Genomic DNA, 23,402 nt, shown 5'->3' on the forward strand with positions numbered 1-23,402 from the left:
TCTTTTCTGTGCTAGGAGTTTTGACATAAAAACATCACACAAAAATTGCCGTCTAAGATACAAAGGAGGCTCTGCTGCTTCAATTTCTAAAATATGTGTTGGTGTGCTTTGTATACATCCAAGACAAAGTCGTAAACACTTATTTTTTATTTTTTCCAATATCTCCAATTGAGTTAAATTTGCATTTCCATATAAAATACAACCATAGTCAATCACTGAACGTATTAGTGCTCTATAGAAGATTAGTGATATATTTGGATCGGCTCCCCACTTTGTGTGGCTAAAAGCTCTTAGTACATTTATTGCGTTTTCACATTTTTTTGACAAATGATGAATATGTTCTTTCCAAGAGAGCTTTTGATTTAAAATTATGCCAAGGTATTTAACAGATGTTTTATATGGGAATGTGAAAGGTCCTATATTAATTTGGTTTGGTGGTTGATAACGTCTTCTCGTAAATGAACACATGACTGATTTATCTTGAGAGATGCTGAATCCATTTCTTTGTGACCATTCGGCAATTCTTTCTGTGGCGTTTTCTAATGCATTGATTGAAGCTTCGATCGACTTCTTTTCCGTATAAATGCAAAAGTCGTCTGCGTACTGAAGTATTCTAGTTTCTTCGGTAATAGAACTAGTAACATCAGCAGTGTACAGAATAAACAATAATGGACTTAAAATACTTCCTTGAGGCAATCCAATTGATGTTGATTTGGGCGTACCTATCACTCCATTTATATTTAAATACACTTTTCTATCACGGTATAACTTCATTAAGTTCGCAATAACCCCTTCTGGAATTCCTATGGCGTATAATTTATCTGTCAATATGTCTAGATTAACTACATCATATGCTCCCTTAATGTCTAAAAATAGGCAGGATATTGAGTTGTTACGAGTAAATGCTAATTGTACATCAGTAACAAATGATGTTGTAACTTCTTGAGTTGAACGTCCTCTTCTGAATGCATATTGGACTGCTGATAATAATTGATTTTTCTCCAGCCAGTGTTCTAACCTGTTTTTAATAAGTCGTTCGTATGTTTTCATTATACAAGACCCCAATGCAATAGGTCTGTAGGAGTCTGCAGAATCTCTAGGTTTATTAGGTTTAAGAATAGGTACTATTAAATATTTTTTCCAATCGTCTGGTATGTTCGACTTGTTTGTATATATACTGTTATAAATGCCCAATAAGCGCTGCTTAGTTATAAATGGAATCTCAGCAATCATTGGGTAATGGATGTTGTCTATTCCGGGAGACGTATTATTTCTTTTCTTACAAGCTTGTTGTAATTCGTTCATTGTAAAAGGTTTATTTAGCATGTGATCATTTGTATAATTATTTTTGAACTCTCTTGGTTTTTCGTTAACCCAATTCGGACAGATTTTACTATGAAAATATTCTGTCCAGTCTCCCCACTCTATTTGATGTCTATTTGCTTGTTTCCTGTTTTTGAATCTGTTTAATTTAGCCCAAACATCTTTCATTGGAGTATTTTTGTTCAAACTTTCACAATACAATTTCCAACTAGCTATTTTGCGTCATTTGTAATTCTTTTAACGATCGCATCTTGATTTTGATACTTATTAAGATTATCCAAATTTGGATTATCTTTATATTTACTAAATAACTGCTTGCGTTTCGTTACTGCATCTTGGCAGTCATTATTCCACCATGGTTTGCATTTTTCCCAAGTATTTCGTTTATTTGTACTCTTTTTTGGTATAGCTACGGTAGCTGCTTCGTTCATATCTTCTAATAATTTGTCATAACTATCGTCAATAACATTCAATGATTTTTCATATAACAAAGTGCTAAATTTTCTCCAGTCTGCCTTGTTAATTTTCCATATTTTATGACTTTTTGTTGGTGGTGGCGTTCCTCTAAGTTGACATTTCATGAGTATTGGCAAATGGTTAGAGCCATGGGGATCTTGAAGTACCTCCCACTGGAATAATTGACTGATATTTTGAGAGCATATAGTAATATCAATAGCACTTTTTCTTTTGCCTGGTCTAGTAACAAGGGTTGGTTCACCTGTATTTAAAAATACTAGATTTAATGAGTTTATTGCTTCTAACAGGTTTCTTCCTTCAAAATCTTCTAGATCTGATCCAAAAGCCGAATGATGCGAATTAAAATCCCCACCAATTATACATGGTTTTGGTATGCTATTAAAAAAATTAAGAAATTGTGTCAGTGTAACTCTACTCAAAGGTTTTATGTAAACTGAAACAAGATAAACTTCCTTAAATTGACCAATCCGAACACACACACACCTAGCCATAATCTTTTCCATTTGAGGTAAATCTATCTCAGAAAAACTAATTTCATCCTTAATTAAAATTGCTACACCAGCCATTCCATCTTCTCTATCTAAACGTGAACAATTATAACCTACGAAATTATAATAAATATTTGGTTTAAACCAAGTCTCCGAAAGAAGACCTATATTGATTTTATATTCATGAAGTAAATACTCCAAATTACATTTATTTGAAACTGCCGATCGGCAGTTCCATTGTGTAATAGAAAAGGTTTTGTTCATGTCTTCGAGCTTAATCCCTGTTTATTGAGTCTGTCCTTAATAATATTAACCACTTCAAACTGTTGAACATTTAAAATATTATCCCTATTTAAAGACTTTAATATATCCATAACTAATTCAAATACTAATGTTATCGTTTCTGTTTCTGACATTTCATTCGTTTTAATAATATTCTCTCGGTAAGATTCTTGACTCAAAATACCCCCTTGTAACCTAGCGATTTCAATTGGTTTAGTTATTTTGATTGCTTCATTAATACAAGGATCAGGTGTTTGAGGCCTGGCCCTTTTCGTTGGATTTCTATAGATAGTGTATTTATGGGAATCTATGGGGCTAGACTGCGAAAAACCTGAAGAATATGGAAGAGCAGCTTGACTGGGAAGGAGTGGAAAAGCTTTTTGAGGCGCTAATTCTATGGGAAATTGAGGATTTAATGTTTTATTTTCACTAGTAGTTGCATTTGCATATGTTCTATTGGGGATTAATTTAATTGCGTCATTGTATGTTAAATTTTTTTGAGACATAATATCTTTAATAGTTTTTTCCCTCAGATATTCAGGACACAGCTGAAAATTTGTAGTTAAATGATCTCCGTTGCACTGAAGACATTTATTGTTTGGGTTTTCCGTGCATTTGGAGGATAAATGTTCACCGTGACATTTGAAACATCTAGACTTACCACGACACTGTCCACCCACGTGCCCGTAACGATGGCAATTGAAACACAAAATTACTTTCTGTACAAATAGTTCGACCGGAATTAATACCTTATTAATAACTACATACTTAGGTAAACTTTGTGCCCTAAAAGTCACAATAATACTTTTAGTTGGAACATATACCGTAGTATTATTCTCAACAATTTTCCTTTTTAATCTTTTGACTTCTACTACTGTAAATTTACAGTGGTAGTCATAGGCTTTAATTTTATTTTTTAACTCCTCATCTGAAATATCTCTATCAATATCCCTTACAATACCCTGACGATGAATCATAAATTTAGGTACATAAGCCTCAAGTTTATTTTCAGTAAACCTTTTTGATTTATTTTGATCTACTAAAAAATTGGCCCATTTTGACTCTCCAAAAACTACTTTTACTCGATGTTTTCCTGCCAAATCAATTCTTTTTATTTTATTATCCAGTTCCGGCCAATTTTTTAATATTATATCACCAACCCTAATCGCATTTAAACGTAAATCACTTTTATTTTCAATTATTACTTCAAAAGGACCTGTGTCAGTTTGTAAATATTTATAGGTAGTTCTAATGTCATTTGTATTTATTTGGGACGAGTTTGACGAAATATGAAGTTGATTTTTACTTACGTTTGAGCTGCTATTGACATTTTTATTAATATTATCGATACCTGAAACCGCTGTTATTTCCATATTATTATTCTGTTCTTCTCTAAACTTGTAAAATTCGTCCTCTCCGGGATCGGGAGGGTCACCGTCACCGTGTCCGCTCATCAAGATTTAATCGCTTCGAACGCTAAAACTGACTTATATTTATATAAAACTTAAACTATAACTAAATTAACGAAACTAAAAAAGAAAATTTAACGGATTTAACTAATAAAAACTGCTATTAAATTTAAATTTTCGAGAGGAACTTTGAAATGCGTCTTTACACTTTGACAGTAGTTTGACGTCCCTTGCCGAACTTGCAGCAGTGGATATATCGGGGTTGAATGATGATGTATATTTATTTAGACTTAGACGGTTGTTTTAACGTAATGGGCAATTCTCTTCATAACCTGCGATTACAGACAATAATTAAGCGCGAGCACGACCGTGTAGAGAGCATACTGGGTTATAGTTTCCCATCATTGCCTTATGATCGCCTACAATCCGTGAGTTGGCGGTTTTTCGGTGACACTTCAACGGGATTCTGTCGTTCGACATACTATTATTCCGGTAGGTGTGAGTTGATGGAATTAATTAAAAATAATAAAAATAAGTTAACGACGAACAGTAAAATATTTATTTATTTTGGTAAAAAAAAGGTGTTTTGCTTAGGTCTCGGAAAAGGTTCGATTGTTAGCGAGAGTCGGGTGTGTCCTCGTGGTTCACATGCTGTGAAGAGACTGTAAGAAAGCCACAGACGCTAATCTGTTTGTGTTTCTACCCTCTGACCAGATGGGCAATAAATTATTTAGATCTGGCGTATAAACACAGAAACACTTCTACAGTTTTAAAAACGAATGCCTGTCCAAAGTGAGTTGTTGACATAATGGTCTGATATGGTAATTAATTTATGGGGACTTCAGTTTGTTAAACTGAACACTCCAAAAACATATAGTTAGCGATGCATTTCGTTTCGTAAAACCGTGTCTTTCTTAGCATCTGGTTTGTATGTATTAACTATGACTTTTATATGACCCATTATGTTTCGTTTTGAGAAAAATTATTAAAATTAAAATTAGCAAAAATAGTAATTAAAGCGTATCGCTATATACCCCCCTCCGAGAGACTAAGGCGATAGATAATACATAATATATAAATATGATGAAAAATTGAAAATAACAGGAAATAAAACAACGCAATGTTTATACGAGGAGAAAGAAAAATCACAGAATTCACAGTTAACATACACTTTCTTGATAACTTCCAGTAAATCTGGGCGGGCATGTTTTCGACGCTAAAGTACCTGAGGGTCTTAAAAGTACCCGTGTTTTGGACGCTGCCAGAAAGTAAAGTTAGGACCGAAGGGTTGGGTCTTCCTCCTTTGGGTCTTTTAAATTTAGCGTCCAAATCATGCACATCCAACGGGTTGTATAAATTCCACTGATGTAGAGTAAGAGGTAGAATAGGATTTATTCGGTGAGACATTCTGTATAGTAACATCTGATGACATATTGATAATTTATTTGCGGTACTACCGAAACTAATTACTTTCGTTTCCCGCAAAAAACAAACTGGTAATTTGTTTGTAATCCATAAACCTGTGTCTATTTACAATAACTCATGTACTAGACAGGAATATAAACTAAGTAATAGTGAATATGGAAATTTCAACGTTAGTAAGTAATCGTGGTAAAATTTTGCTCAAAGTGAACAGTTTTACTTTTTCTCAAGATAAAGTACTTACATTATTTTAAAGAAACTTACATTAAAATTAATAGTGTCCATGAAAGTAATAGACTTAAAGATCCAAAGAGTAGAAAAAAAATTATGTTCGTTAGAGATAGGATACATGAGTAGCAAACTAACTGTATCGATCGATACCATTTCGTAAAATGTATGTCGTATTTATTTCAAAGTGACAAATAAACCTGATCAAGCTTAATCTCTAGAATTTTATTACCTGACTTTCCATTTACATTTCAATTAGACCCAGCGTCCAAATCATGTATGCAGAAATAGGTAATTTTATTTTTCAGCGTCGAATTTTAAATTTAGCGTCCAAATCATGCACGCCCGTAAATCTTACCTTTCTCTTAGGTCTGATGTTTGTTTTGTTGGATACTGTCATTTTTTCTGGTTCGTGATGGGTACTTTCGTGAAGCTCATATGCTGGCTTCAATCTGTCTATGGAAATTATTGTTTCTTTCCCATTTCGCTCTCCTAGTGGACATTGCTAACCAGTGCTTGGTAGACAGTACGACAACCCTACGAACAAAGGGACTCGTTAAAGAGTGTTTCGATGGCAGCATAAAGACTATCGCGGAAGTGTCGCGTTACCATGAACTGTTGCTACGATTTCCAGAAATCACGCGACCCGCCGGTATCGTGAAAGACATTCAGCATCAAACCAAGCACCACATCGATGCAACACCAGGTCCACCCGTTTTTTCGAAGCCGCGACGATTAGCACCTGACAAACTGCAATGGCCTAAAAAAGAGTTTGAAAATCTTTTGCGTCTAGGCATCATAAGACCATCACAAAGTAACTGGTTTACTCCACTGCATATGGTCCCGAAGAAAGGTGAGGAATGGAGACCCTGCGGAGATTATCGACGTCTAAACCAAATAACTGTTCCAGATCGATATCCAATTCCGCACATCGAGAATTTCGGTCAGTCGCTAGCTGGTAAGACAATCTTCTCTACAATAGATTTAGTCAGAGCATACAACCAGATACAAGTAGCCACCGAAGACATATTAAAGACCGCTGTTACCACACCGTTTGGGCTGTATGAGTATTTATATATACCTTTTGGTTTACGAAACGCAGGACAGACCTTCCAGCGTTTCATAGATGAGATTTTACGTGGTCTAGACTTCGCCTACGTCTACATCGACGACATTCTCATTGCATCAGAATCCGAAGAGCAGCATATCTCGCATTTGGAAGAAATTTTCAAAAGGCTCAAGCAGTTCGGCGTTGTGATAAACCCAGCAAAGTGTCAATTCGGCAAAACGAGATTACCTTTTTGGGATACACAGTATCAGATGGAGGACTCAAACCTCCACAAGAAAAAGTAGCAGCTGTACAAAATTTCACTCAGCCAAAAACAGTGAAAGACCTACGCAGATTCCTAGGTATGTTAAACTTCTACCGAAGGTTCATACCCAATGCAGCTGAGCTACAAGCACCACTACATGATGCCCTAAAAGGTAATGTCAAAGGAAAAGCACCAATCGAATGGACACCACAGCGAATCCAAGCCTTTGACGACTGCAAAAACAGTTTAGCTAACGCTGCTTTACTGCTAATAAAAATAAGTTAACGACGAACAGTAAAATATTTATTTATTTTGGTAACAAAAAGGTGTTTTGCTTAGGTCTCGGAAAAGGTTCGATTGTTAGCGAGAGTCGGGTGTGTCCGCGTGGTTCACATGCTGTGAAGAGACTGTAAGAAAGCCACAGACGCTAATCTGTTTGTGTTTCTACCCTCTGACCAGATGGGCAATAAATTATTTAGATCTGGCGTATAAAAACAGAAACACTTCTGCAGTTTTAAAAACGAATGCCTGTCCAAAGTGAGTTGTTGACATAATGGTCTGATATGGTAATTAATTTATGGGGACTTCAGTTTGTTAAACTGAACACTAAAAAAACATATAGTTAGGGATGCATTTCGTTTCGTAAAACCGTGTCTTTCTTAGCATCTGGTTTGTATATATTAACTGTGGCTTTTATATGACCCATATTATTTCGTTTTGAGAAAAAATATTAAAATTAAAATTAGCAAAAATAGTAATTAAAGCGTATCGCTATACTATTATGGACGATTGTCTGGACGCTTGCACAATCATTGTGCCGATTAATGACGATAACCTGATCAGCCATTATCGCCGATAGTGAAGAGCAGGCATAAAATTGTAGTCAAAACGTTGCAGTTTCCTCTATTTGTGAACCATAGCTTAATGGGAACGAAATATGTATACCTTGTGTAAACCTTCCAAAAAGTGGACGGCGTAAACTAAGTAATGCCCAAATACGTTGGTGAACGTCTTAAAAGGTCAATTAAGAAAAGCGACAAATCAAAATTGGGTCGTAAATTTCGTGTGCCATTATGATCGTTAGTCGCTAAAAAGAAACGGGCTTAACTATCGAAAATGAAAAATTGTCCAAATTCAAAGAACAGGAAATTTATAGGAAATTTTAATAAGGGGTGAAATTTTATATAATCGACTAAGTATTAAACCTTTTAGTAAAAATCGAACTATAAAAAATACAGGTGTATGGTTTGAATTGTTTTCCCATATCCATAAAAGGAATTTTAACCTAGATTATTTACGCGTAAAGTGCGTAAACTATCAATTAGGGTCTAATTTATGCAGTTGTCATTTCAAATTGTTTATTTTTGGCGGACGGATCGTCGTCAAAGATATTAGAGGGTCTACGCATATTGTTTTTTTTTATAACGATAACCTGGTTTCAATGGCACCTAACAGGTGTGAGAGGATCGACTCAAATATATATTGTGTAATCATTCCTTTTCTTATACAGGGTGAGTCATGAGGAACTGTACCTACTGTACATACTCCTACCTCGTATAGAGGCTTCTATGGGGAATAACAAATGACCATTAAAAATTGTCTGCTCTCCTTGTTTAATAATATACAGGGCGAGTTTCGCATTTTGACAGAAATTTATATTTGTCATAATTTTTGAACGGTCAGATCGATGTGTCTCTTATTTTGGTCAGTCGTTACACTATTACCACCTAATCAACTGATTTATTCAAAATAGAAAAAAATCAGGTCCGGCTTTAAAAAATTAGTTCGTTTGAGTCTTAGAAAAAATTTCACCCTGTATACGCTTTTTGAAAACTCAAATACGAATTTTACAAATTAGACAAATAGGCAATTAAAATGGCATATTAATTTTTTCCCCACATGATTACTTAATTTTTTATAAAAAAATCAAATTTGACAATGAATAATAATTAAAAGTTCGGTAAAGTGAACCATAGATTTAAAAAAAATTACTTTTATTACAAAAATTAATTTTTTTTGAACAAATATTTAATTTATGTTACCACCCAATCAACTGATTTATTCAAACTAGAAAAAATCAGGCCCGGATTTAAAAAATTATTTCGTTTTGGTCTTAGAAAAAATTTCACCCTGTATACGCTTTTTGAAAACTCTAATATGAATTTTACAAATTAAACAAATAGGCAATTAAAATGACATATTTATTTTTTTCCCCGCACGATTACTTAATTTTTTATTAGAAAATCAAATTTGTCAAAATCGGAATTTTAACCTAAAAATGAAAAAAAAAAAGATGAAATCACAGTTTAACTCGCTACAACGTTCCATTTTAATTTTTTTTTCTGAAATTTTTACAGCACATATCTCTTACCATTGTGAAGACTATGACAATTGTTGTAGACTTTCAGTCTTCTCCTCGTAAAAGTTATGACTTTTTAAAAATAAAAGGTGCAGATTCGTGAATTGCAAAGTTAAATCGCAAAAATTAAGTGAAAAAATTTAAAATTTATCTATTTGATCACGTCTATGTTAAACTATAGAGTCCAAAGAGAAGTGTTATGGGGAGTTTTAGACCTAGACGTGTTATAGAAAAAAAAAAAAAATGGTGAAACTTTTAATTTTAAGAAAAACGTTGTTTATTTTTTTTATTTTTATGGTAAAATTGCGATTTTGACAAAATTGATTTTTTAATAAAAAATTAAGTAATCGTGTGGGGAAAAATAAATATGCCATTTTAATTGACTATTTGTCTAATTTGTAAAATTAATATTAGAGTTTTCAAAAAGCGTATACAGGGTGAAATTTTTTCTAAGACCCAAACGAACTAATTTTTTAAAGCCGGACCTGATTTTTTTCTAGTTTGAATAAATCAATTGATTAGGTGGTAATAGTGTAACGATTGACCAAAATAAGAGACACATCGATCTGACCGTTCAAAAATTATGACGAATATAAGTTTCTGTCAAAATGCAAAACTCGCCCTGTATATTATTAAACAATGGGAGCAGACACTTTTTATTGGTCATTTGTTATTCCCCATAGGGGCCTCTATACGAGGTAGGAGTATGTATAGTTCCTCATGACTCACCCTGTATACATATGAGAGGTTTTGCTGATTTATGAGGTAAAAATTTAATATGTAACGAAAATTTGTCTCTCCTACCCCCGGGCTTCCTCTTAAAACCCCTATCGTAGGAGGAGAAAAAGAGAAACGACAAATCGACCATCGACAAAAATCAAAATGCGTTTTAAAGGTGAGTGAAGAGTGCAGCTTTCGTATAAAATTTTTGCGTTTTGCCGCAAATTAAGTCTGTTTGTAGCTCTTAAATAAATAAACGTTGCCAGATTTTCGCCTTTTTTGTTATTCTCATGAGCTCAATAACATTGACTACTTCCATTGAACGGTCTCTACAGAATTTTCATTGTCTAATCTTCAAAATCAAATCAAAAATATGACTAAAAATCCCTGAATTTAAACTTTTATATTATCTACAAACGATCTAAAATCCAAAACATTTAAAACTGATTTAAAGTCGGATCCACATCATTAAAAATTTGTATGTGTATTTATTTTTTTTTGTATTTATTTGTATTTATTTTGTTATTTATTTTGTGTGTCGTACCGCCGAATACACTTAGCGACAAGTGGATAACCAAGCCCACATTAACACTGCTGTGCGGCGAAAATTTCTTTGAAGTCGACTGAAAAACCGACAGCGCGACGGATAACGTGTGTTTTTCGTCACGAAAATATTTTTGCATAAATTCATGCGGCGCACAGTCCACATCAACAAAAAGGTCAACGCATACGAACAAATTTGTGTCAAATACAACGTACACGATAAATTTTTATTGATGTACACAACTTTACTATAAATTCCACCCGACGCATGCTTTGTGGAAGCATTTCCCGTGACGTGATATCAGGTTTGTTCCAACACAACGAGAAACTGTCCATGTAACGATCACCGTCCTGCGCAGTAAACAAAATAACCAATGGAACGCACGATATACAGACACAGAACGCATGAAACGTTTTATTTTATAGTAACGTGATCGTTACGTGAAGGTTCTTCGTTGTGTTGGAACAAACCTATCATTTATAATGTGAAAGTTTAAAAAATAATAATTTCATGTTATAAGGTTTGTTCCAACACAACGAGAAACCGTCCATGTAACGATCACCGTCCTGCGCAGTACCATGGAACGTATTAATTCGTTCCCATAGAACCCATGGAACGTTAATTGTGTAGTAACGTGATCGATACATGACGGTTCTTAGTTGTGTTGGAACCAGAGATATGTAAAGAAAATAGACTTGGCTAGGGATATGCCACTCAATGCATCGGGGTGTAACGTCGATATCAAGTACGGTGGTCTAGCTATCTTTGTCTGTCATGCGAGTGTGAGCGTATCTACCAATAGGTGGGAGTAACGGAACGACAGTGACACACAGGCGGCGGCCATCATATGCTAGAGAGAGAAAGTTAAGCGCCGGTAGAGAGAGATAGATAGACCACCGACCAGAACTGCTCCGCGTTACGCTATTTTTCGGAGTTGGCCAAAATCTATGTGTATAAGATCTTTGGTTGGAACGAACCTATAGATTTTGAGGTTCAAGACTAGGCTCTTCTTCTTCTTGTAGTGCCTATCTGTACTTTCCACACTGCTAATTTGAAAATATTTGCGGTTGTTGTGGTAAACCAAGTACATAGATTTTTCAGCCAGAAAATCCTTGGTCCTCGCTTTTGTTTTACTTTTCCCCTGTAAGATTAGTTGCAGCAGTCCATAGGGCTTTTCATGGATTGTCATTTGTTTCGAGCTTCTGTCATGTGTCACCTAATATTAATATATCTACGTCATACGTCCTTGGTTTGTAAAATTGGTATATACCAATAACGTATGACGTAGATATATTAATATTATGTGACACACATTGCCGGATTAAGAATCTTGAGGCCCCTAGGCAACCCAAGCTATGAGGCTCCTGAAGAAACCTTTACCTTCTCCCTCCAAAACCTCGGAAAACACACAAAACACCAAATACTGAGTTCACTGACTGATACGCTGTCAACCGACGACTCAGCTTAGTAATTACCTTATCCAAAATTGTTAGATACGTTTCAACCATTAATTTTTCTTCACCCCGTAGAAAAACTTCATTGGAATTAGCTTAATCCAAATGTAGCTTCCTTGCTTGCATTCGTTTACTTTCGTCGAAATATTCAGAGTATTTTAGATGATGTAGATCGCAGGCCTTCTGCTCGTAGTAAGCAAAATTATCTCTCTATAAGCTGAACTTCAGTTTGAAGTTCAATCTATTCTCTATGTAATGATTTACTTACAGCGTTAATGCTTTCTAAAATTGTTGCTCAAAACTCATTCATTATGAATGTTTCTTTTTTTGATATTTCTTTCAACAAACACTTAGTCTCATGAATTGTTTCAGCTTTCTGATTAATGTCTTCAGCAAGAGTATGAAGAACGGATTTAAAGGCGTCATAACCTTTAGACAAAGCTCTTGTTGCGTCGGCTTGCACTCCATCTAGTGCGGCTTGTTTTTTAAGGACTAGATCGTGGTGAATGGGATCGCTTAGTGGAGTTTCATTTAAGCATTTGATTATAACTTCCGAACGGTGGGTAGAAGCTGAAAGAGTACACGGACTGAACAATTCCAAAATACGATATGGCTTCAACGCAACTTTCAGCAGCACTTACTCCAACTAAATTATGCGAGTGTACGGCACAAGTAATGTAAATTATTGCAAGTTTGTTAATATTAGATAAATGAGACTGGAGACCATTGTATTTGTCTGATAATATGTTTACTGGATTATCGTATGATTGTCCCCTCATGTCGTTTACATCAATGCCACAGTAGTTTAAAAAGGTTAAAACAGCAAAAGAAAGAGTTTCTCCAGTATGGCTACTTATGCATATGAATGTGAGAAAACGCTTATACACTTTACCATCAAATGAACTAGCATACCTTAATTTAATAGTAAACTGGCCAATATGAGACAAACCTGGTGTTGAATCGTTAGGAGTAGTAGGTATCCGGCTTCCTTAATTTCAATTCAAAACGTGTTTTCCCATTACTTCTATCACTTTATTACCGATCTTTGAAGATAAGTAAAAAGGTTTTCCAGTACCCTTATCCAGTACCCTAAAGCCACACAGTACCGTGCAACACCTTATACCTTAGTTCCACACAGTACCGTGCCTAAATGAGAGCTTAAAAAGGATCACACGCTAATCCGCAAGAAGATACAAACTTAACTACAGAGACTACCAACTTTTTCAGAACTCGCATCCAGAAAAACTTCCATCAATATTTTTGCATTCTGGAGAAACTTTCCCAATCCTAAAATTTCCGTACTTCTTCAGTTATGGTATTCCATAATCCTATGTGTCCTTTTCTTAGAAACCGTGCAGACTGACAGGCAGTACGGTACCTTCTACCAAACGGCATTCATTAAAGACTTCTCACAACATAGGCTTCAATGTGAACAAAAGTACCATTGTGATGTAGTTTTATACATCCACCATCATTTTATGGTATTGTATGATATTTGAATTTTTTCATTTTTTGGCCTGCGAGGCCCCTTTTGAGGCCGAGGCCCCTAGGTAACTGCCTACTTTGCCTAATGGTTAATCCGGCACTGGTGACACATGACAGAAGCTCGAAACAAATGACTGTGAATGAAAAGCCCTATATCTCTCGCTTTTCCTCATGATGTGATGGAGGTATTCGATTTTGGCAGTTATTGGGGTTAACAGCTCTTTTTCTTTTTGCATTCTGAATAATACACCCTGATTAGTAACGAAGTCGGTATAAGATATCTTTAGGATTCAACGATTAAGTGCACACCTACATTGGATCCGATTTTCTCCGATCAGATCAGATCCGATCCGATCCGACAGGCGGTGCCTACATTGGATCCGTCTTTCTCCGATCAGATCAGATCCGATCAGACCGGTTTTCCGGCGAGGGTGCCTACATTGGTTCAGTAATCTTCCGACCACCGACCACCGACAATGAGTTCCGATGAAGATGTGTTAAGGAGATGATGAATTTAATATATTTAAACATGTTAGCTTGCAACCCCCAACTTGCAACCAGTTTGAAACCAGTTTGAAACCAGTTTTCAACCAGTTTGCAACCAGTTTGCAACCAGTTTGCAACCAGTTTGCAACCAACTTGCAACCAATTTGCAACTAATTTGCAACCAACTTGCAACTAAAATTGCAACTCAACTTGCAACCAATCGGAATGAAACCAGACACTTCTCGATGAGAATAGGAGAAGCTACTCCCGACGTCGGCCGATATCGGATCTGATCTGATCTGATCGGATCGGAGAAAAACGGATCCAATGTAGGCACTCCCATTTAAGTGCACACCTACATTGGATCCGATTTTCTCCGATCAGATCAGATCAGATCAGATCCGATCCGATCCGACAGGCGGTGCCTACATTGGATCCGTCTTTCTCCGATCAGATCAGATCCGATCAGACCGGTTTTCCGGCGAGGGTGCCTACATTGGTTCAGTAATCTTCCGACCACCGACCACCGACAATGAGTTCCGATGAAGATGTGTTAAGGAGATGATGAATTGAATATATTTAAACATGTTAGCTTGCAACCCCCAACTTGCAACCAGTTTGCAACCAGTTTGAAACCAGTTTGCAACCAGTTTGCAACCAGTTTGCAACTAACTTGCAACCAATTTACAACCAATTTGCAACCAATTTGCAACCAACTTGCAACCAACTTGCAACTAAAATTGCAACTCAACTTGCAACCAATCGGAATGAAACCAAACACTTCTCGATGAGAATAGGAGAAGCTACTCCCGACGTCGGCCGATATCGGATCTGATCTGATCTGATCGGATCGGAGAAAAACGGATCCAATGTAGGCACTCCCATTTAATACTATGGGTTTATTTTTTATTCCGACGTCGGCCGACGTCGGATCTGATCTGATCTGATCGGATCGGAGAAAAACGGATCCAATGTAGGCACCCCCATTTAATACTATGGGTTTATTTTCTATTCCGACGTCGGCCGACGTCGGATCTGATCTGATCGGAGAAAATCGGATCCAATGTAGGTGCGGCCTAATACTATGGGTTTATTTTTTATTCCGACGTCGGCCGACGTCGGATCTGATCTGATCTGATCGGATCGGAGAAAAACGGATCCAATGTAGGCACCCCCATTTAATACTATGGGTTTATTTTCTATTCCGACGTCGGATCTGATCTGATCGGAGAAAATCGGATCCAATGTAGGTGCGGCCTAAGTGCACACCTACATTGGATCCGATTTTCTCCGATCAGATCAGATCAGATCCGATCCGATCCGACAGGCGGTGCCTACATTGGATCCGTCTTTCTCCGATCAGATCAGATCCGATCAGACCGGTTTTCCGGCGAGGGTGCCTACATTGGTTAGGTAATCTTCCGACCACCGACCACCGACAATGAGTTCCGATGAAGATGTGTTAAGGAGATGATGAATTTAATATATTTAAACATGTTAGCTTGCAACCCCCAACTTGCAACCAGTTTGAAACCAGTTTGAAACCAGTTTGCAACCAGTTTGCAACCAGTTTGCAACCAGTTTGCAACCATTTTGCAACCATTTTGCAACCAACTTGCAACCAATTTGCAACTAATTTGCAACCAACTTGCAACCAACTTGCAACCAACTTGCAACTAAAATTGCAACTCAACTTGCAACCAATCGGAATGAAACCAAACACTTCTCGATGAGAATAGGAGAAGCTACTCCCGACGTCGGCCGATATCGGATCTGATCTGATCTGATCGGATCGGAGAAAAACGGATCCAATGTAGGCACTCCCATTTAATACTATGGGTTTATTTTTTATTCCGACGTCGGCCGACGTCGGATCTGATCTGATCTGATCGGATCGGAGAAAAACGGATCCAATGTAGGCACCCCCATTTAATACTATGGGTTTATTTTCTATTCCGACGTCGGCCGACGTCGGATCTGATCTGATCGGAGAAAATCGGATCCAATGTAGGTGCGGCCTAAGGCCGCACTTAGTGCACACCTACATTGGATCCGATTTTCTCCGATCAGATCAGATCAGATCCGATCCGATCCGACAGGCGGTGCCTACATTGGATCCGTCTTTCTCCGATCAGATCAGATCCGATCAGACCGGTTTTCCGGCGAGGGTGCCTACATTGGTTCAGTAATCTTCCGACCACCGACCACCGACAATGAGTTCCGATGAAGATGTGTTAAGGAGATGATGAATTTAATATATTTAAACATGTTAGCTTGCAACCCCCAACTTGCAACCAGTTTGAAACCAGTTTGCAACCAGTTTGCAACCAGTTTGCAACCAGTTTGCAACCATTTTGCAACCAACTTGCAACCAATTTGCAACTAATTTGCAACCAACTTGCAACCAACTTGCAACTAAAATTGCAAATCAACTTGCAACCAATCGGAATGAAACCAAACACTTCTCGATGAGAATAGGAGAAGCTACTCCCGACGTCGGCCGATATCGGATCTGATCTGATCTGATCGGATCGGAGAAAAACGGATCCAATGTAGGCACTCCCATTTAATACTATGGGTTTATTTTTTATTCCGACGTCGGCCGACGTCGGATCTGATCTGATCTGATCGGATCGGAGAAAAACGGATCCAATGTAGGCACCCCCATTTAATACTATGGGTTTATTTTCTATTCCGACGTCGGCCGACGTCGGATCTGATCTGATCGGAGAAAATCGGATCCAATGTACGTGCGGCCTTAGCCACATTTCGAAAGCCTCAATTTTCTTGCAGGTGACGTCTATGAGAGTCCACGACAACTCCGTACAACAGTATAGGAAAGATATAGCAACACGACTTTTATGGAAATATCAGCGGTTTCCAACCTTTTTTAGCTTGAGGCACACTAACTTAAAAATTGGTTCAGCCACGGCACACTTGGGTAAATAATCTCTATAATGATAGTGAGTATAATAAAATTTCGCGGCACACCTGCAGGGACTTCGGGGCACACCAGTGTGCCGCGGCACACTGGTTGGGAACCTCTGGCCTATCGCCTAGGCATTTTTTAAAATGCAGATCTTGCTTTCTCTGTTTTGATTTCTAGGGAATGGTCCCAATTTTCATTGACGTTTGTACGAAGGTGGAAGTATGTTTTTTTGGTAAATCGAAGTTTCCCCTTTTTTTCTCTCTCCTCTACGAGGGTATTTTAGGGGGAACCCAGAGGTAGGAGTGGCAAACTTCTTTTTTACTTATTTTGGGGTTCAAAATTGATATTCTCAGCATAATTCAGCTTGGTCCTATGATTTTTAGAGGTTCAGTGGCATTTATCTGTGTCTGTGATGACTGCAGCAGTGGCGTATCCAGTACCTACCGTTAAGAGGGAGGGCCGATTGGATAAATTTCTATAAAAATTTTTTTTGAAACGTTTATTCAGCAATCTGTTAGTTATAAAAATTCTAATAATAAGCCTCTTTGGGGTTTGAAGTAAAAAAAAATTGACGTTAGAATGACTGGACCTCTAGTATGGAACAAACATGACATTCCGATAATATGCTACATACAAACATACATTTTACACTTACAAACAATACATATATCTAAAATATAAACACAATTACGGTGAGGTATAAAACTTATTTATAAATAAGGTCCAGTGGATTTTTACGTTTTAGTCTGTGAGTTTGTTGACTATTACCAAGCAAGTTTATTGCCAGGGCATTTGGATGGCTTTCTAGGCGTTTTATGTACCGAACACTGCACTGAACTATCACTTCACTGATCGTAGGTACTTCTAGATCACAATAAATGTCTTTGTTTGACACGAACCATGGGGCGTCTGTTATAGAGCATAACACTTCACTTTGGATTGTAATCTTTCCATTATGGATATGTTGGATTTTGCTGCTGTACCCCATAGCTGGATCCCATAGGTCCAGACCGGTTTGAATATTGTATTGTATACCAACAGTTTGTTACGTATAGACAAATTCGATGTTCTACCCAGTTTTCGGCTTGTGGAATTGCTTTGTTATTTATTTATATATTAGGCGATATTTTACGACATTTTGTAAATATGATATGTTGTGATTTTGATTCATTGATCTTTATTCGCCATTTCTTTGTCCACCTTTCAATGTTCCTAATATGCCTTTGAAGAGATTCGGTAGCTGTTGCGGGATTTTCATCTGTGACTAACATAGCTGTGTCATCTGCGAATGTTGTAGTCGTTACATTTTCGTTTGTTGGTATGTCGTGTGTAAATATTAGATATAATATAGGACCCAGAACACTACCTTGAGGGACTCCAGATCGTATAGGGTAGATTTTTGATGTATCTGCTTCATGCTTGACACGGTAGTACCTTTCTTCTAAATATGATTTTAGTATAGTAAACATTAAATCAGGAACGTTCATTTTTATTTTGAAGAGCAACCCTTCATGCCAGACTTTATCAAAAGCCTGACTGACGTCAAGAAAAAGTGCAGAACAGTACTTTTTTTCTTCAAAAGTTTTATTTACTATATTAACGACTCTATGAACTTGTTCTATTGTTGAATGCTTCTCTCTGAAACCAAACTGGTGATCCGGAAAAAGATTATTATCAGTTATTATCTTCATTAGCCTGGTCGCTAATAGCTTCTCAAATAGTTTAGCTAGTACCGGTAAGAGACTAATAGGACGGTAAGAGGTATGTTCGTGAGGTGGTTTACCATGTTTATGGATCATTATTATATCAGCAATTTTCCATTGCGTTGGTACAATTTTGAGTCTTATTGCGGTGTTGAATAGTTGTGTTATCATAACTACACCTTTATCTGGTAACTCTTTTAAGATAGTTCCTGTTATAAGGTCATAGCCAGGAGCTTTTTTGGTTTTTAATCTATCTTGAATAGTATTTTTTACATCTCTTTTTGTTACTGGTTTAGTTTGCTCACTTGGCTGTTGGATTGTTGCTAGACTTTCATAGATAGCCTCATCTTCTTCAGCATTGACATAGCGTAGAGGTTGAAAAACTTCTTCAAGATATTTTCCAAATGCCTCTGCTTGTTCTTGATCTGTTCTCGACCATGAGCCATCTGGATTTCTTAATGCTGGTATGTGTTTACTGGGTTGTTTTAATTTCCTGGTGGCCTTCCAAAGTGAATAATCGGTATCTGCTGTTGGTGTTAAATTTTGAAGATAATTTTCGATGTAGGAGTTTTTGTGCTGTAGTATTGTATTTTTCAGCTGTCTTGCGGCTCTATTGTAGTTCATTCTGTCTTGATGCTGCCTTGTGTTTTGCCACATCTTTCTTAGTCTCCCCTTCTCTTTAATTTGATTTCTTATATTAATAGGATTGTTTCTTTTATTCTGTGTATCTTTACATTCTGGAGTGGCATTCCAAGCATTCCATTCCAGAAGTGGCATTCCATAAAAATTAATGAATGTTTTTTAATCATTACATATAATTTAAAAAAATTAAGTCACTTGGTTTGAGAGGGGGCCGATCGCCCCCATCGCCCCTCCTGGATCCGCCATTGGACTGCAGTGCAGTAATTTATCGGTCATTTATACTATAATAATTTAATATCGGTAAATGTATTAAAATAACCAAAAACCCATTAGTATAAAAATGATTCAGACGCACAGCAGGTGTAAATTAATCAAAAATCGAGTTCAAACATAAACATAAAAGTTTCTGCAGATTAAGAAGAATTTCCTGTAGAGATATCGTGGTTGTCGATCAATCGGCAACGTCGCTTCTATTCAAGTTCATTCATGTCAAGACGTGATTTGTAAATTACTCATTCAATCATTCATTTGAGAGATTGCTGTTTCTTTAGTCTGGTCAAGTTGTTTTTTGAACCGTACAGAAAGAGTAAACAAAATGATAAGTGCGTAAATAAGCAATTTAAGTGTTGTCACTGTTTGTGTGTGGATTAAAGCAGGAATACGGCGCCTATTTTTGGATTTCTAGGTAAATATTGTTACTTTGTTACGGTTTTACGGTGTTTTTGATGAAGTATTTGGCACGTGCCATTGTATTACAATGTAACACAAATATAGTATCCATAACATACATAATTTCTATATTTATTCTAGCCAATTATTGATGTTATCTGTTGTTTGTCGTTTGTCGTATATGATTAATTAGTATTATTATACGTGAATTTATAATATTATGGTAAATCATTCTATTTATTTATTTTTATAATGTATAAAGGGACGTAAAATCATTAAGGCTTTATTTTTCTGTGTTTAAATATACAGAGTTGGCCAAATAAAAGTGCCCACCTCGATATTTGGCAGTATTTATTATATTTTAAGAAAATGACGAAACAGATCGATTTTTGATCAAAGGGGGACACATTTTTACGGTACATACATCTGTCATTTGTCAACCCCCTCCCTTCCACATCCACACCCCTTATTTTTAAATAGGGAATAGGAGTCGTGTGCTAGCTCATTTGAAAGGTTATTCAATTCTCTATTCAGTACAGGGTGTCCAAGAAAAATTATTTTAAATTAAATTAATTGACAAAAAGAAGAATATATGTAATTTATTTAACTCAAAATACATTCTACTGCTGACAGAAAACGAGAAAAATGTTTATTTGATAAATAAACATTGTTTGTTGCTTAAATTCAATATTCAACCTACCAAGAGGCAGATGGGTGGCAGCTTGAACATTGAAATTAACCCAAAAGCAATGTTTATTTATCAAAAAACATTTTTTTCTGTTTTGTAACAGCAATAGAATGTATTTGAATTAAATAAATTACATACATTCTTATTTTTGTGCCAATTAATTTAATTTAAAAAATATTTTTTTGGTCACCCTGTATAAATAATTATGTTAATGTTTGTATTACTGAATAGTGAATTGAATAACCTTTCAAATGAGCTAACACACAACCCCTATTCCCTATTTAAAAATAAGGGGTGGGGGATGTGGAAGGGAGGGGGTTGACAAATGACAGATGTATGTACCGTAAAAATGGGTGCGTTCGGACGACCACAGCGGCTGGACAGCTGAGCCAGCAGTAGCTGTCAGACGTCACCGCTGGAAGCCAGCCGCTGAGAGATTTACTAAGCTTTCCCTATCACGGCTGGATGCAACCACTCAGCCGATTTCTGCTGGCAGCCAGCCGCTATGGTCGTCCGAACGCACCCAATGTGTCCCCCTTTGATCAAAAATCGACCTGTTTCGTCATTTTCTTAAAATCTAATAAATACTGCCAAATATCGAGGTGGACACTTTTATTTGGCCCACTCTGTATACTTTATTCTTGTCTGTCTTCCCTCTCAAATTGTTTTTTCGTATTTTTTACACTGCCCAAAAAATTTGAATTTGATCATTTTATTTTTTGTTATTGTTCTTATTCACGTGCCATATCAGAATAATTATCCGACGTTAGCGATCACGATTTACCATCGCCTCTCGATCTTCTGCAACATGGAATAATTATTGTCCTGAATTTGATAAATCGTGAGTCCATTCACAAATTTTTTTCAGCTAAGAAACTCGTTTTCTTCGTACACTTCTACGGTCATCTATTTTGCCTTTAAGGATCAGTTCATCAGTTGTAGTTTTTTATATCGATTTCCCCACACTATAGGTACGTCTCATATAAGACATTTTCCGTATTTTCCTTTTCCGATGTTTTAACAGTTTTTTGAAGTTATCTATCATTGATGACGCTCGTTAGTATTTCCTCATTAGTTTTTCTTGCTCTCCAAGGAATACTTATATTCTGTTTATGGTGGATACTTTTTAGTGTCCACACTTCTGCACCATACAAAAGTACAGACCAAACATAGAACTTAACCATTCTTTGTCTCATTTCTAAACTGCAATATTATTGCTAAGAAATGACTTCATTTTCATAAAAGTAGTTTTAGTAGTATGTAAGTTGATTCTGGGTGCCTGGGGACGTACTAGTATTGAAGGGAACGAAAAAGCGGACGAACTTGCCGGGGTATGAACAAAAGAAACATTCCTAAGCCCAGAATCTTGGTTGGTATAACAAGGAGCACAACCAAAGGAACGATATCGGACTGGAAGGAACGAATGAAACATAACCACTGGTATGAACAAATGGGTCTTAAACATTCGAAGGCTTTTATACATGAAACAATGATCTGCGAATTTCGTAGGTCTCCTGCGGGACACTGTCACCTCGCGAGGGGCACATGAATAAAATCGTACTGACAGAAAGTGCGGATTGGAGATTTTGTCGGGCTGAAGACAAGACGGCGGAATATTTTCTGTGCAACTGGCCAGGGTTGGATAGGATATGGCTCAATACATTTGAGCATTATCAAATCGAGCATTTATTACAACTTCGTAGAAGTATCACGAAAGGCCATAATAAACTTTGTTAAAAAGTTTTATGCTGATAGAACAACTTTAACCTAGGGATTAGCCACAATAGACCTCTTAGGTCGAGTGGGAGGATGGTAGGGTGGACCTAACCTAGCGTACACATACATCAACTTTCATATTATAAATACATGTCTTATCTATCACGTTTTGTGCAAACAGTGCTTCAAGTAGTTTACATTCTCGCAGTTTTGTAAAGGTACATTGTCATCGATGTGTATAGACCGTCGCGCGAATTGTGAAATAGAGGATCTATAACGACTCTTCCACCATCCTACTGACTGCGCCAATTATGAATGTTCTTTGAGAAAACACTTTTGTAAAAACTAAACTCACAATTTAAAACTTTTATTTTCGATTTACAAAGATTTTAGTCAGAGCCGGATTTAAGGCAGTGGGGGCCCCTGGGCAGAATTAGTGTGGGGCCCTACCTCCTACCATTGTTTATAACTATGGTACACAGCCAACTACAGGGTTTTCCCTTCTAGAAATTAAAAAATGTTGATCTACTTTTATAAATATATTTTTAAATAATAAAAAATAAAACAACTGTATCTTGTGACAGTAAAATATTAAAAATAAACATAGTAACATGTATGGTTAAAGTCCGGGTTAAGATTTTTTAATTGAAAATTCCTTGATTATGTCGGGCACGTCTAGTTGCTTTAAGACATCGTTTTCAATGCTCATTATAGACAGATGATTCAAACGCTTCTGGTCCATCATAGACCGAAATCGATTTTTTATTAACTTAAGTTTTGAGAATGATCTCTCCAATGCAATTAGTTAGCATCAGAACTAGATATAAAAAGTGCCACCTGAACGTTTGGAAACGCATCTTTCACATTTTTTTCTTTTAGCAGTCGGTACATTTGAAGTTCTTTACTTATATTTGATGAGCCGATTTCCTCTTTAAATGAATTGAAAAATGCTACAAATTGTACCAGTTCGACACCTAGGTTTTCATCTAAATCAATCAGTGAGTGAGTTTCTACTTCATTGGGAGTTAAATTTTCCAAATTAAAAGTAAATTTCCAAATTAATTT

General features: G+C 36.5%; 1 protein-coding gene across 3 annotated transcripts in view; it reads left to right on the forward strand.

Moving 5' to 3' along the window:
- LOC114326726 (uncharacterized) overlaps window positions 1–23,402 on the forward strand; it is a 149,115-nt gene that overhangs the window by 41,141 nt on the left and 84,572 nt on the right. Inside the window, exon 1 of one of the 3 annotated variants that reach the window (XM_028275150.2) lies at window positions 19,708–19,949. The exons of the other annotated variants lie outside the window; for them this stretch is intronic. The gene's annotated coding sequence lies outside the window, so the exon portion shown is untranslated. Of the gene's footprint in view, window positions 1–19,707; window positions 19,950–23,402 lie in introns of those variants that run through there. 3 annotated transcript variants of the gene reach the window in all.

The sequence above is a fragment of the Diabrotica virgifera genome, chromosome 1 (assembly GCF_917563875.1).
Source record: "Diabrotica virgifera virgifera chromosome 1, PGI_DIABVI_V3a".
Taxonomy (NCBI): domain Eukaryota; kingdom Metazoa; phylum Arthropoda; class Insecta; order Coleoptera; family Chrysomelidae; genus Diabrotica; species Diabrotica virgifera.